Source organism: Nomascus leucogenys, chromosome 1a, assembly GCF_006542625.1.
Source record: "Nomascus leucogenys isolate Asia chromosome 1a, Asia_NLE_v1, whole genome shotgun sequence".
NCBI classification, from domain to species: Eukaryota; Metazoa; Chordata; class Mammalia; order Primates; family Hylobatidae; genus Nomascus; species Nomascus leucogenys.
In genome coordinates this window covers 10521370-10538281 of record NC_044381.1, presented here as the reverse complement: position 1 = coordinate 10538281, position 16912 = coordinate 10521370, and the positions used below count along the sequence as shown (strand labels likewise).

The 16912-nt window shown below is 34.3% G+C and overlaps 1 protein-coding gene across 34 annotated transcripts in view; it reads left to right on the top strand.

The window, feature by feature from the left end:
• Window positions 1-16912, top strand: part of PTPRD (protein tyrosine phosphatase receptor type D) — a 2318035-nt gene that overhangs the window by 883287 nt on the left and 1417836 nt on the right. For all 34 annotated transcript variants that reach the window (XM_030814138.1, XM_030813761.1, XM_030813755.1 and 31 more), the window contains exon 6: window positions 8261-8299. The gene's annotated coding sequence lies outside the window, so the exon portion shown is untranslated. The remainder of the gene's footprint in view (window positions 1-8260; window positions 8300-16912) is intronic.

Here is a 16912-nt window from a genome sequence, read left to right as displayed (position 1 = left end):
TGGTCAAAAGAAGCTAGTAGAGGAAGGAAAGAGTTGATATTTATAACAAGTGTGTCCAAGTGGAAACACTAAGGTCTAGGTATAAAAGTCTCATGTTACATATTTGAGATGAGAGAAGGAACATACCATGTTTTTTATAAATCTGCCACGTATTTTTTTTAAGGTTGACAAAGAATATGGCTCAGGCTCTCTGATGACCACAAAGTTTTAGCATAACATGTTCCTAAACAAGAGCTACCTTTCCTTAACCCATATCCTCATTCTCAAAAGGTATGAATAATACCCTTTTCTTCCTTTCTTCATCAAAATTACAAAAAAGAAAATCATACATTCAATTACAAATATATTTCTATAAATTACCATTTATCACTGAAGACATGATGCTTGTAATTTGAGTATTCTGCATACATTTCTCTATGAAAGGTGAAAGTGAAGGCCACATTTCTTTTTACGTGCTCTTGGAATGCACTGAAGAACATTCCTTCTTGCTGACAATCTTGTTCTTGGTCCCCATCGTACATGCTTCTTTCTTGCACATCTCTTTCTTAAGTTTCTCAGCCAATTTTACTAATTTAATTTGAACAGACACTTCTCAAAAGAAGACATTTATGCAGCCAACAAATGTATGGAAAAAGCTCATCATCACTGGTCATTAGAGAAATGCAAATCAAAACCACAATGAGATACCATTTCACACTAGTTAGAATGGCGATCATTAAAAACTCAGGAAACAACAGATGCCGGAGAGGATGTGGAGAAATAGGAATGCTTCTACATTGTTGGTGGGAGTGTAAATTAGTTCACCCATTGTTGAAGACAGTGTGGCTATTCCTCAAAGATCTAGAACCGGAAATACCATTTGACCCAACAATTGCATTACTAGGTATATACCCAAAGGATTATAAATCATTCTACTATAAAGACACATGCACATGTATGTTTACTGCAGCACTGTTCACAATAGCAAAGACTTGGAACCAACCCAAATGCCCATCAATGATAGACTGGATAAAGAAAATGTGGTACATATACACCATGGAATACTATGCAGCCATAAAAAAGAATGAGTTCATGTCCTTTGCAGAGACATGGATGAAGCTGGAAATCATCATTCTCAGCAAACTAACACATGAAAAGAAAACCAAACAATGCATGTTCTCACTCATAGGTGGGGATTGAACAATGAGAATACATGGACACAGGGAGGGGAACATCACACACTGGGGCCTGTCGGGGGTTGAGGGCCTATGGGAGGGATAGCATTAGGAGAAATACCTAATGTAGATGATGGGTTGATGGGTGCAGCAAACCACCATGGCACATATATACCTATGTAACAAACCTGCACGTTTTGCACATGTATCCCGGAACTTATAATAGAAAAAAAAGCCAACTCCAACATTTCTGGATTTTTGTTGTTGTTAACTTGTAAAGTTCATAAAAATAAAAGTTAAACATACCACTGCTTTTAAAAAAGAAAAATTCTATTTTTGAAATTTCATTGATTGCCTGTGTATCTGTTATTGGTCATTAATTCTGTGTCCTTCTTTTCTCCCATGTTTCTTCTATCACCAAAGTACTAATAAATTCCAAATGTGTACCTCCAATCTGTAAAATTCTCCTGAGCCACAGATTTACATGTACAGATTTCAGAGCTATGTACCCAGAAAAAGCTATAGCGTTTTCAAACTCAATACATTTACATTTTCCTTTATATTCCTCTACTACTTTCTCATATTGGTTTGTTTTAGTGAAGGATATCATCAACCAGTTGCCCAAAATCATCTTTGCCTTATCTTCAAATTGCCAACTACCGAAGTCTTTCCATTATCAAGTCTTTCAAATCTGGTCTCAAATTCTAGTTTCCAATGTTGGTTATATCTATTTCCACCATGAACCTCAGACTCCAGCCACACAGAATATACTACCATCTATGTTGTTGAATACGGTATTTTCTCTGTTTAGAATATGTATTCACTCCAGTCAAAACATTCATTGATTTTCCTTGGAAGAGCTGGTAGCTTCCACTAGTGAGTTTACAGCCCGAGAATTTACTTTAACATGTAATACTTTCCACTAAAATTATTTGCTCTTGTATTGAGAAAAAACAATGAAAATACTGGTATGGTTCTATTAATTTCAAACAAAACTGACTTAGAAAGAAAAGCAGTTTTAGAGGCCAGGTGCGGTGGCTCACGCCTGTAATCCCAGCACTTTGAAAGGGAGCCAAGGCGGGCACATCACAAGGGCAGGAGATCCAGACCATCCTGGCTAACACGGTGAAACCCCGTCTCTACTAAAAATACAAAAAATTAGCCGGGCGTGGTGGCGGGCGCCTGTAGTCCCAGCTACTCGGGAGGCTAAAGCAGGAGAATGGTGTGAACCCGGGAGGCGGAGCTTGCAGTGAGCCGAGATTGCGCCACTGCACTCCAGCCTGGGCGACAGAGGGAGACTCCTTCTCAATAAATAAATAAATAAATAAATAGTAGTTTTAGAGATAAAATGGAACAACTTCCTAATAGTATCTTTTGAACAAAAGACTGAAAATTTCAAACGTTTATATATTAACGGCTAATATGCATAACGAGGAAAAATGATGAAGCTTACAGGGAAAAAAGGATGAATCCCAAATCATGGTGGGATATGACAACATGCATCTTCTAATATTTGAATAAACCACAAGATCAACACATTTAAGGTAATTTATGTATATAATTGTACAATATAATTTTAAGTACATATAGCGCATTCATAAAAAATGACCAGATGCTGAATCATAAAGCAAGTTTCAATACATTCAGAGGATTGAGATTACATAGAGTAAGTGCTTTGTGTACAAATTAATATGAAGTAGAAAATCTTCAGATATTAGGACATTTAAAACAGATATTTATATTTTTGGAATTTCTTAAGAAAACGCAACTTGAAAATATTTAGAAATGATTACAAATTAAAATGCTGTTTCAAAATGAAAGCCAATATTACAAGTGAAACCTGTAATTTACACACACACACACACACACACACACACACACACACACACACACATATATATATGTAAAGAAAAAGGCAGAAAAATAATATAAGTATCTATCTCAACAAGTCAGGAAGGAAACAGCACATTTATCTCAAATACAAAAGAGAAATAATATCAGAAGGTAATATAATGGAAAATATTATATCATATATTGTACCGCATACAACAGAGGGGATCAACAAAACCACAACTGGTTTTTTTCAAAATAAACTGATGAAAGTGACAGTGATGCAACTTGCCAAGTAAAAAAATAGAGGATTCAAGAAAAACTAATATCATTTAAATCACTATAAACCCTGATGATATTAAAAGGATGTTGAGAGGATGTTAGAAATTACTTTTCTAAAAACATAGAATTTTGAATAAAATTTCTAGAAAAATACAACTTAGCAAAGATGAGAAGAGCAAGAAAAAGACACTCTAAGTAATTATATAACTATTTAAGTAATGTAATGGACAACAAAAAAACCCTTTATGATAAACATTCTTATAGAAGTGTGCTTTCTTATTATGACATAAAAATATCTAGCAAACGCTTACAACAAATATCACACTTAGTAGCAGTGGTTCCTTTTGAGATAAAGACAAGGATGCCAAGTATCACCACTTCTATTCAGTGTTGTATTGGTGGTCTTGGTAAATGCGTGAATGCAAAATATAAACATGCATATGTATGTGAGTTCATGCATACATACATGCATGCCTTTTTAGTAAAGTTAAAGGATTTGAATGGACTAGATAACACTATTATTGTGTGAGTGTAGATAGTAAATTGAAAGGAATGTACCAGATTATTAATTTTAATATATGATTTTTATTGAGGTTCCTCACTAAATGGTCAATAGAAAATCAAATGCATTTCTATATACAAGTAATATAAAAATACCATGTCTGGTAACATAAAAATATCAAATAAGACTGCATCTACTGAAAGATGTAAAGCTATATGTAGAAAATTCTACATTATTGGGATAAAATAATACCATAGAGTGAAAGGCAACACAAAATGGGAGGAAAATTTGCAAATCACATATCTAATAAAATATTGAGATCGCTTGGAACTCAACAATAAAAAGACAACCCAATTAAAAAGTGAGCAAAGAGGTCAGGTGCGGTGGTTCATGCCTGTAATCCCAGCACTTTGGGAGGCCGAGGCAGGCAGATCACTTGAGGTCAGGAGTTCGAGACCAGCCTGGCCAACATGGTGAAACCCCATCTCTACTAAAAATACAAAAATTAGTCAGGTGTGGTGGTGGCATGTGCCTGTAATCCCAGCAGGAGGCTGAGACAGGAGAATCACTTGAACCCAGGAGGCAGAGGTTGCAGTGAGCCAAGATTGCACCACTGCTCTCTCACCTGGGTGACAGAGCAAGACTCCATCTCAAAAAAAAAAGTGAGTGAAGAATTTTAATACATATTTCTCCAAAGAAGATTAAAAAATGGGCAATAACCATATGAAAAAAATGTTCAACATTATTAGTCATTAGGGAGATAAACATTAAAACTACCGTGAGATCTGTCACATTCCACCATATAGCTATGATTTTGTTGTTTTTGTTGTTGTTGTTGTTTGAATTTTTGTTTTTATTATACTTTAAGTTTTAGGGTACATGTGCACAACGTGCAGGTTTGTTACATATTTATACATGTGCCATGTTGGTGTGCTGCACCCATTAACTCGTCATTTAACATTAGGTGTATCTCCTATTGCTATCCCTCCCCCCACCCCACAACAGGCCCCCGTGTGTGATGTTCCCCTTCCTGTGTCCATGTGTTCTCATTGTTCGATTCCCACCTATAAGTGAGAACATGCAGTGTTTGATTTTTTTAATAAAATAGAAAATAAGTGTTGACAAGGATATGGAGAAATTGTAAACCTTATGCATTGCCAGTGGGAATGTGAAATGATGCAATTGCTGTGGAAGACAGTTTGGCAGTTCATCAAACACATAGAATTATCAGATGACCCTGAAATTCCTAAGTATATACCCAAGAGGACTGTAAACAAATGTTCACCCAAGAAAACACATATAGGAATGTTCATAGCATTGTTATTCATAATAGCAAAAAAATGAAAACCTAAATGTCCTTCAGCTAGTGAATAAACAATATGTGGTATATCCATTCAATGAAATATTTTTTAGCAACAAAAGGAATAAAGTACTATTATATGCTACAGTATAAATGGACTTTAAAAAGATTTTAAATTAAGCCAGACACAAAAGGTCACATGTTGTGTGATTCCATTTGTATAAAGTATACAGAATCGGCAAATGCAGAGAAACAATAGATTAGGAGTTATCAGGGGAAGAAGATACAAGAGAATCAGATATTGGCTGCTAATAGGTACTATATAGGGTTTTCTTTTAAGGTGTTAGAAACATTCTGGAATTAGTAGTTATCTTTGCACAAACTGAATATACTGAAAAAGACAATTGTATAATTTTAAATAGTAAACTTTATGTAAATTATATCAATTTAGTAAAAAGTCATCACACTCATATTGAAGGAAAGGGTAGAAAAATCTGCTCTACCAGCTATCGAAGCATACTATTGGGTATATCGTGTAAGACAGTACAATATAGACACATTGTTCAGTGGAACACACAAATGTCTAGAAACCGAGCCAAGCATCCATGGGTACTGAATTCATGACTAATACTGTAGAGCAGTTTGAAAATGTCATATTTTCAATAAATTTTGCTGGACCAATTTGGAAAAATAATGAAACTTTACCCCAACTCAAAACATAAATTTCAGGTAGATTTTTGGATTAGATGTGAAAGGCAAAGTAATCATAACATAAAAAGGTTTTTAGAAGCAAATACAGAAGCGTATATATGATTATTTTATGTAATAAACAGGACACATAAGTAAAGATGATTCAATAAGACTGCATTAAAATTAACAATAGGTGTTCAACATAAGAAACAATAAGTGAGTAAAAGAGGAAGCCATGGAGTAGGGAACAGATTTTCACAATATATAATCAACAAAGGACTCGCATCTAGAATAAAGCACTTCTGTGAATCGATAAGGAAAGACCACCCATATAAAATGGGTAAAAATAACTTAAAAAATCCTTCTCAGGATACATATGTATATGATTAATAAACATATGAAAATGCACTAAAATTTGTTATGAAGGAAATGTAAATGAAAAGTACAGAAATATTCCACTAAATAGTAAACTGATAGCTAAAATTAAGCAGAAAAGAAATATTTTCTGGGAAAAGTGCAACAATGGCAATTCTTGTAACACCGTTTAAATTATTTGCTAAAGTAGAACAAAGGCATATTTTCTGACCCAGTAATCTCACTCTTAACAAAGGGTGCTTATGGTAGGGTAATTCTTAATAATCCCAAAGTGGAAACAATCCACATACCTGCCAATAGTGGATTGAATATGTAAATTGTGGAATATTTATCCAATGGAATTCTATAGGAGTAATGAAAACTAACTGCAGTTATGAGCAACAAGATGAATGAATCTCATAAATAAGATTTTAAGGGAAAGAAAGTAAACAGAGAGTTGTAGTACATGATTCCAATTAGATAAAGTTTAAAACTTAAGTTAGACCCATAGGCTGGACAAAAAAAATCCAGATACTTTGACAAATACAGATAATTAATAGTTCAGTGAGATTACAATGACATCCTATGATATGATCAAGGTGTTGTCCCTCCCTGGTAACGCACAGTCAAATGCCTTGAAAAATTGTGATGAACATGAGACTTTAATGCAGCATGATTACAAATCTCTGCACATGTATCTTTGTATATACATATACACTTACCCAGTGTGACAGAACAAGCCACAGGCTTCTGTGCAGTGGTTATCTTCAAAGTGTTTATCTGTGTAATAATTACATGAGCATTGACTTTGTGATAATTTATTGAGCTGTATACATTTGTATTTTTGCAAATCTTTTGTGGTTTATAACTCACCACAAAAGAACAACTTAAAATATGAGAATAAAAGAATTTATCAGATTATTTTCTTAGGTCATTAATAGAACTAAGATCCACGGACAAAGGTTTCTAAGAGATAGATCATCCATTTTACATCTTTGAAGCCAGGCTAGAGAATTCAGTACAACAAGATCCATTACTTGCTCTTCAAAAGTGAAGCATTGATCTTCTCAAATGATTTTAGATACTAGAGAAGGAATATTAATAGCTTCCTTCTGGGTGATTTGTTACCAATTAGTGTTCCAGCATTATGGAGATTATTCTGGCCCAACAGAAATAACCTAATTTAAATTTTCTGACAATAAGATGCAGACACATATTCATATGCACATATAAAAGCTTACACGATAGTGTCAACTCCTTTTCACACTTATTGTGTTCTCCATTCCCTTTCAAAGAAAGACCTGTTTTTTCAAATGTGTAATTTCAAACTCGATTCCCAAGACAAAAGGAAAAGTCTACCATGAAATGTTTAAAGAATAATCTCCTTTATTTTATAATAATAATGGTTAGAAGTTCAATATTTCTGCTCAAACACAGAAGCAGGCAGGCATATTTGCAAAAGCCCTCACAATGTTTGCCATTTTCTTTACACGAGACAACATTTATAAAACCTTTGCATCCCATGGCAGGTGCTGGGTCTCCTCTTGGGAATTTGTGCTGTTCAGATATTGCCTTTCATTTGAACTTCAAACACCTTTAAAAAAATAGAGGCTGCATTTTAGTATCATTTAAAAATTAAAAGCCTTTTATTTTTGTCATTATATCTTTCATGGTTTTACTTTTCAAAAATAAATCAAAGCCAAAACTAATTATTGTCATAGCCAGCAAAAACCTGAAAAATGGGAAAAGTCTTTTAAAATGAAACTTTGGTCTGCTTCTCCCATAAAATCATTAAATTTATGTACTAATTATTATAGAATTTCCAGTGCGTTTAATAATAATCTCCCTTCTTTGAGAACTTAGAGAATTAACCAAATAATTATCGTCACCTAAATAATTGGAAAAAATATTTTTTAGAGCTAGAACATTTCCTTTTTTCTTTTGTTTTAATGGCACAATGTACGGTTAAACACTTCAGTTTAAGTTAAAGACACATTTTCATCTACAGAAATTATGTCCTAAAGTGTTTATTCAGCCTGCAGTACCTGTAAATAGAAGAATATTGTAGAATTATAGCATTTTATTGTCCGTTTCTTCTAAAACAAAAACTCTTGTTTTCTGTCTTTTCTCTGTTTTGCTTTTTATCAGGCTTGGACTCCCGGATCGTCTGGTAACTTCAAAAATCTGGTGAGATACTTTTTTCTTTGGGACTCTCAGCCTTTTGATATTTTTATTTTGTTTGTCACTATTCCTTGGAGTATGTTTTTATTTCTGTGTCAGGCTTAATCCTTAAAAGAAATTCTCCCCTCATTTCCATCTTCTGAGTTTGAATCTCATAAGGCCAGTTACATCTTAACCCATATTAGACAATCTGATAAGTCCAGATACTTCTTGGAGTTTCAACTTCATGGGTTAGGATAACATTCCAAACAGAGGGAGCATTTGTTTCTTAAGGAAATTAAATCCCCACTGAAAGAGTTTGTGACAGGACAGAGGATTTTGCAGGTAAAATGTGGAAAATTTTTCTTTAAAAATAGATCAGATGCAGAAGCAAGATAAAAACCAAAGATGAGCTGACACAAAAATTGGGTGTTTAAAAGTTTTTCAGTAGTACAATGCTGAGAGTATAATTTACATGTTATAAAGCTAGAAACACACTGAACGCACTGATCTTTTCCACATGGAAACTCTTAAAATCCTTGCAACATTTTCCTGGGACATGCATTATAGGGATGATAAAGCTGTATTGGTTGAGATAGGAGGTTTTCTGTGAAGTTGTATATTTTTCCAAACAGCAGCTTTGTGTTCATGTTTGAATCCACCTAGTCTTTTTTCTTCAAATATTATTGAAATATTGCTCACTATCAAATTCATACATTGGGATCCTACTATGTTCTGAGTGTATACAAGATTATAAAACATTTTATCTCTTTTAATACTATGAAGAAATCTCTAGCTTAGATACCTGTGTAGACTGGATGTCCCAACTCATCTGACTCAGTGACCCTTTCCATAATACTGAACCAGGAATGAGATTCTAACTTGATGGACTGCAGAAATACAGTCTTGTACTCCATTATTTAGTAATAACTGGGTATTGCTGGATGGGAGTGGGAGAGCAGTGAAGGTCCAGTGTCTCCTTGCTGTTGTTCATTATCTTTCTAAAACCAAATGCTTTCAGGATTTCTCAATATCTTATAATCATTTCATTTCCGTGCGGGTTTCATCCTTCAAGTTCACACTTCCCACCAAACAGTACCACATTTGATAGTAAACTGTCATGTTGAACACATGTTACTGAAGACTTGAGGTTAAACAGAATTATTGCACCCAAAGAAAAAACTTCAAGTTGTATATCAGATCTCATCACTAAGAAAGCCACTGAATGATGCCTTTCCCATAGAGATGTGTACTTTGTCTCTCTCCATCATCAGTGCACCATGAACCATTGGGGTCTGCATCCCTCCCAGAAGAATACATTTTGACGTATTTCTCTCTGTCTTATTCCTTATATTTGAGTCCTGCAAGATACGTGAAGAATAAGTTGATATTAAAATATTCTGTCGTAACTTTAACCATCCCACAGTGAAGGCAAGCTTCTGTTTATTGCGGGACTAGTTTAGCCTTTCACTGTGCAGGCATTTACTAGGCCTGAGTAGAATTTTGCATTACCTTTGGAGGGTGGTAAATAGAAATTTCTACCAAACAAATACCTATTCACAATGATGAATTCAGTCCTTCATATTTAACCATAAATACAAACAAAAGAAACTTGAAATTACATTTTTTCTTAGTAATTTTTTTTTTTTTTTGGAAACAAGGTTTCACTGTGTTGCCCATGCTGGCCTCCTTGGTTCAAGAAATCCTCCTACCTTAGCCTCCAGAATCGCTGAGACAACACAGCCACACCATGGTCCCTGGCTGCCTTAATGATTTTTCAAAGTATTCATCAAAGTATTAGTCAATATTTAGCCTCCAAATGAGGATGAAGGTTAGACTCCCATCTCCCTCAGCACTTTCTGCAAATGGAAAGCTTTGCTTAAGCATTTCTTGAGGAACTGGGGTCTTTTAGGTAGCAGAAATTTTGCCTCCTCATTTCCATCATAACAAATCCTAGAGGTCCTCTATACTTTTTCCATCCTAAAGCTTTTCTTAGTTGCAAAAGTTGGATCTGGACCCTCCTCCTGTAATTGTCCTTTTGCCTAAATTCCATCATTTTTCATTTAAATTGTCATATGAATTTCCAATTCTGGATGGCCAAAATGATCTTTCCGGTGGTCTTCTATCTTCTAATATATCTTATTTCAAATCCATTCTTAATATACTACCAGGTAATAGATTCTAAAACACTTATTCTCCTGTTTATTTGTTTTTTAATGTGACCAGTCTGGGAAAATGTGTGAGTTTTTTTCCCCCAGTTTGATATACAAGTTATACAATTAAGTATTTCCACAGTTATCCAAAAGCAATCTTTCTTCAGTACATACCAGAAATCTCAAAGCTAATAAGGTTGTTCTGTTTTCTCCCTTCACAAGCCCCACCATCACTATTTCTGCTTCTGTGAACAGCATAATCGGTGTATCTGCTCATATCCCCATTTCCTATTCGTTCCTCAAGGCCAAATTCAAGTCCCACTTTCTCCTGGAAGTCTTCGTTGTTTTAAATATTGTAGTTTGATTCCCCCTCTCCTTGAACTCTTTGTTTTTAAGATCACAAAGTATAGCACTTTACCTTACACCATCATATGTTCTAAGGTTCTTGTGTTATGTGCATCTTTTCTAAGCAGCAATTCTGCAAGTTTGTTAAATGAGGAAACAGTGTCATCTTGTTCTCTTTACTGCAGCATACCTAACACATTGCTCTATGTTTAGTAGTTCCTCAATATTTTCAATTAACTAACTTATTTAAGATTTCACCTTTACTTAAAAAATAACCTTCCTGTGTCCAAGTGTTCTCATTGTTCAATTCCCACCTATGAGTGAGAACATGCGGTGTTTGGTTTTTTGTCCTTGCGATAGTTTGCTGAGAATGGTGGTTTCCAGCTTCATCCATGTCCCTACAAAGGGCATGAACTCATCCTTTTTTATGGCTGCGTTGCAGGGTGTGGGGAGGCGGAAGGGATAGCATTAGGAGATATACCTAATGTAAATGACGAGTTAATGGTTGCAGCACACCAACGTGGAACATGTATACATATGTAACAAACCTGCACGTTGTGCACATATACCCTAGAACTTCAAGTATAATTTTAAAATCCTTAAATTTTCATTTCTAGAATTGCTTGCTTCTAGTTATCATTTTCAAAGAAAACTGCTGTGAACGTGAAAGATGGTTAATAATATTTGAAAAACATTCTGAACTATCATGATACACTCTAGAAAACCGAGTGCCATTTGAGAGAAATGAAAATAAATGTAAAATACAAACCAGAGTACTATTGAAATACAAATGATAATATGCAAACTTAGATTCCAAATTAAATACATTAAAAATAATCCATTAAATTATGATATAATTCTCAAGTTAAAAAAATATTTACTCTGGAACTAAATACCAGCAGTAAAAATTTACTTCAAAATAAAGAACTGACACTTCCCACATAGCAGGTAAAATATTTACAGAAAATCTTATTACAGCATTTTTTCACTTAAATAAAGTAATGTGTTCAATGTTTATGAATCACTGAATTTTGTAACTGTGTGTGTTTAATTCTGGCAATTTGTTCCAATTCATGTATTTTATTTTCTGCACCTGGATTTTGGACCCTTCAAGAGGTCAAAATAATAACATATGCACAATGATGTACACTCAAAGAGAATTTGAATTTTCAAGCTTTCACCGTTTGTCAGGTGCAATGCTAGGTGCTTTATCTATGTATTCTCATTTCATGCTTCCAGTCTCACTTTGTAAAGGGCATTTTGATATCACTTTAGAGATGAGACTAATGGTCAGGGAGCTTAATTAGTTCATCTACAGTCTCATACTTAATGAATCAAGATGCTGAGATTTCAGTCTATCCTTTGGACTCTAAAGACTATATATACTGAGATACTATTATCCTAGTAAGTTTTTAATAAAACCAAATTCTACATATATTTGAGTAATAACCCTGATCTGGAGCCCTTAAGAAAGTTTATACATAGATGGTTAAAACAAGATTTTGTCTTTTGTACTTATATAGTTACTGAGAAAAATTCAGAGATAGTTACTTTAAATCCAAGGGAAAATAAATTGTCAGCCCATGCCCCAATTTTGGATCTGTGTATACATATCTTTTATACCTGTAAAACCATGTCATTAATAAGTGAAGCAAAATCTATAGAAACCCATTTAATCCTTCTGCATTCATACAATGATGATTAATGGCTGTTTCATTTCCTCATTAGTGTTCTCAGTTTTCTAATGCAAATTTTATGCAAGTTTGGCCGTCCTGAATTTTTTTTTTAACAGTATTACAGGTAACTTGCAAATTAAATTCATGTGCTTAGCCTTAGTCATACTAAATCTTTCAAATAATACAAACTAATTCAAATGTAGTATTATATTTTCCAAGAATTGAATGCTATTTCCATCTAGAGAGTTTAAAAAGTATATTTCTTTTATATGTAACAAAAATATTCTGATGTTTTATCTACAAGATACTCTCCCCTCAAAAATTAAACGTTTTGTGTTAAAATGATGTTACGGTTTTCAAGGTTGTTATGTTATGTATTTAAATTATAGAGAACAAACCAAACATATATACCAATCTCACAGTTTTGACTTTTTAAGCTATAGTATATGAAAATGCTTTGCACATTTTAATGTTATACACAGTTATTAAAGTTGTTATTACTGCTAGTATGCTATCCTGACGTAAATTTATGTCATGATATGAACATAAATCGTGTGTTCACTGACCAAAGGAAGGAATCATACTCTCATGAATTTACTAATATGTTCGTTCTCTCACAATTTTTTTTTTGTTGCAAACCATTTGATAGCGATTGAGTAATATAAAAAGAATATGACATGATCCCGACTTCAAGGACCTTAATTTTATGTTTCTTGTATAATTAGATGCTTTTATTTATCATTTTTAAAAAAGGTTATTTAAAATTATGAGCATTTGCTTTAAGCCTTTTATTCCATTTAGCTTGCTGGGATAGCAGGTTATTAGAAATCATAAGGATGATGAGAGAGATACTATTAGTGTGCATTAATATCTGGGTTTCTTTCTTTAGTGACCATATAGGAGATCATATTTTCCTTCCACCTTGCAGTTAGGTGGAGTCATAGGATTACTTCTGGCCAAGGGAAAATGGAAGTAAAGTATATCACTTCTGTGCAGAGGAGGTAAAAATCCTTTATGTGCATTTTCAGTCTTTCTCTTCCTCTGCAAAGGAGATTGTAGAGGAGGCATACATTTGAGACAGTAGAGCCACAAGACTGAATCATCCTAATCCCTGAGTCACCTGATGGAGGAGAGCTGCAGTGAAGACTCTCCCAGTTTCACAGCTAACTTATCTGAACAACACATGAATTCTGTTTTCTTAAGCAACTGAGTTGCATTTTATTTTTGTTTTGTTTGTTACAGCAGCATAAAGCCCACCTAAACTACTCAAATGGAAATAGGCACTATTATATTTGGGTATTTCTGAAATCTAGAGCCATGCTTCCAAGGACATATTTTGACAATGTTATTTTAGACTTTGAAATAACTCTCTCCTGACTTTTACCACATAACCTGCAGTACCACTTACTTGTGTGGCAAAGCAGGCATCTTAGGCCTCCAAAATAGAAGACTTGGGATAAACAGTACTAAAAATTTTAATAAAAATCAAGTATGATTGACTTAACAAATGTCATTAGATAAACTAAAAAACATGAAATAGGAAAAAATCTACAGGATACATATCTACACTCAAAATGGTCTACTTTCTAATAGGGAAATGGACAGCATTCTTTTAATAATAGTTGAAGTTCTTTAATCTTAACTGTCATTAAGCAACAATCCATATTAAAGACCATCTAACAATAACTTCTAAATTAAAGGAGCCACTGTATCTTAGATGATTTTATTTTGATGTGGTGCCCAAAGTTTACTGTGTTCAACTCTTGCCTTAGTTTCTGGAATGACCTGAATCACCACCTGCTTCCTATGTCTTTGGCTCTTTTTACCTTTTAGAGTAGAAGTCTCCCTCTGCTATTTCATTTTTACTTTTTAGGATCCATAGTAATTTAAATGCCACCAATATGCCAACTAGCATCATTCATTTCTATAACAGCTAATTCGTTAAACTTCTTTTCTTCACACGTAGGACTAGAGATAAAAAATAATTGTATACAATTACCTGGAATTAAAAGGATTTCAATTTATCACTAAGGAAGGAGGCACAACAAATTATGACTCATTAAGTATTTTGTGTCAATCACTAATAGCCTCTAAAATACTCATGGGACATGTATTATTTCATTTTCACTCTGCAGATAAAGACATACCAGAGACTGGGTAATTTATAAAGAGAAAGAGGTTTAATGGGCTCACAGTTCCAGGTGGCTGGGGGAGTCTCACAGTCATGGCAGAAGGTGAAAGGCACATCTTACATGGTGGTAGGCAAGAAAGAATGGGAGCCAAGGGAAAAGAGGAAACCCCTTATAAAGCCGTCAGATCTCACGAGACTTACTACCACAAGAACTGTATGGGGGAAACTGCCCCCATGATTCAATTGCCTCCCTATGGGTCCCTCTCACAACACATGGGAATTATAGGAGATACAATTCAAAACAGGATTTGACTGAGAACACAGCCAAATGATATCAGGACATTAAAATCTACCTCTATAAAGTTTATTCAATGTGTAAGAATCAGAATTCCTACATATGGAGTTCAATCCAACTTGAGAGGTTACATACCTACAATAGCTTTCATTCACTGAGTATCAGCTTGCTCTTCACCTAATTTCACCATCAGGATAGCATTCATTAAACATTCACAAGGCAGCAAGTCTCATTTCAGAAGGACTACCAGTGTTTAAACATGTTCCTTTGGCATTAAGCAAAAATTACATTATATTCATAATTGCCCCTCAGGGTAGCATAGGACTTATGTATTTGTTAACACTCCAAGGAATTGACTCTAAGAGTGTTAATAATTGGACTACATGGAAGAGTGTTCACTTAGTGGGAAGTTAAACTATCTACTTTTTTATTTTAGCCTCTCATCTGACATAAAATATTTATAAATGTTTTTATGAAGATAATTTATTTTCATTTAATTTAATTTTGAGACAGGGTCTCCCTCTGGTTATCCAGGCTAGAGTGCAGTGGTGTGATCTTGGCTCACTGCACCCTTGACATCCCAGGCTCAGGTGATCCTCCTGCCTCAACTTCTGAGTAGCTGGGATTATAGGCTTATGCCACCATGCCTGGCTAACTTTTTGTATTTTTAGTAGAAATGGGGTTTCAGTATGTTACCCAAGCTGGTCTTGAATTGTTGGACTTAAACAATTCACCTGCCTCAGCCACCCAGAATGCCAGAATTATAGGTGTGAGCCACCACGCCTGGCCAAGAATAATTTATATAGTGATTCTAATAAATCTGACATTATCTATCATATTACTAATGTATTGAAAGAACGTTTTGTGGTTAATTAAGCACACATTTGTTGTATGATTTCTTGCCTCCTGTCCTAAATCAAGCAGCTCTTCTCCAGGTGTTCACCAAAATAGAAATACTACCCTATAGTTCTTTCCTAATTTCAAAAGCTCTCTGCTTATTATTCTCTGTTTGTTATTGTACATACTTTTTAACAAAACCTTGGGTACTCAGAACACTGTACTTATTATTTAACAAGTATTATGCGTTCTTGAAACGGAACATTCTACAATTTACAGCTGACACTCCTATCCATTTTTCATTCTCCTCCCTTATTTGTAATAAGAGAATATTTCCACTTTGCCTGAGCCTGTATACCATTCTTGCTATACAAACGCTAATGTCAAAGAAAGATGTATGCCTTGAAAAGTTATCCACAAACATGTTGAGACATCTGAAGATGTCTTTTCACATATTATTTCTATTTTCTAGTTGATGCTGAATTGGCTTACCATTTTTGCAAATGAGAGATGGTGGAAGATGATTGAGATTCCTGAAATGAAATATTACACAATAAGTTTAACTGTTTAACATTTAAACCAAAATGGTTTAAAAAATCATGCTTAAAGAATAACATAGCATCTTCCTAAAGTACTGAACAATGGTAAGTGGTAGGGCTGTTAGGTAGGCTTTAAGGGAATGAGGTTATGCCAATAAGGAGTATAGACAAATAATTTTACACTGTCCTGCCTATGGCCACCTACCTCTGAATGGAAATCTCACTTTATCTTCATTTCTTGCTTCTGAGATACCCCTTATAGCCTGGGAAGGTGTATGATTTGGACATGTGGAAGACAGTTAAATGCCTGGAATGTGTGCATGCCAATGTCAGTGTTATGTGGATATCCAATAGTGAAGATTTTTTTGGTGTAGGATGGAATGGAGTTAACCAAGGAGGTTCTGAGACAGATCCTAATGGAAGATTAATTATGAGATAACATTTTCTTGGTATTATAGCAACGTCAGTGTTCTGTTTAATAGATGTACAAGTTGTCCATAAAAAATAATGAGAAATTTCTTCTTTTTCTACTTAAATTCTAACAAATCAAATTAATAATGTTTCAAACGTTCATGGCCATGTAGTTACTGTATTATCCCTAATGCTGGCTTGGTTGGGATTTGTCTTGTCTTTTACATGGTTGTCCTGAAGTCATCTGCTTCCC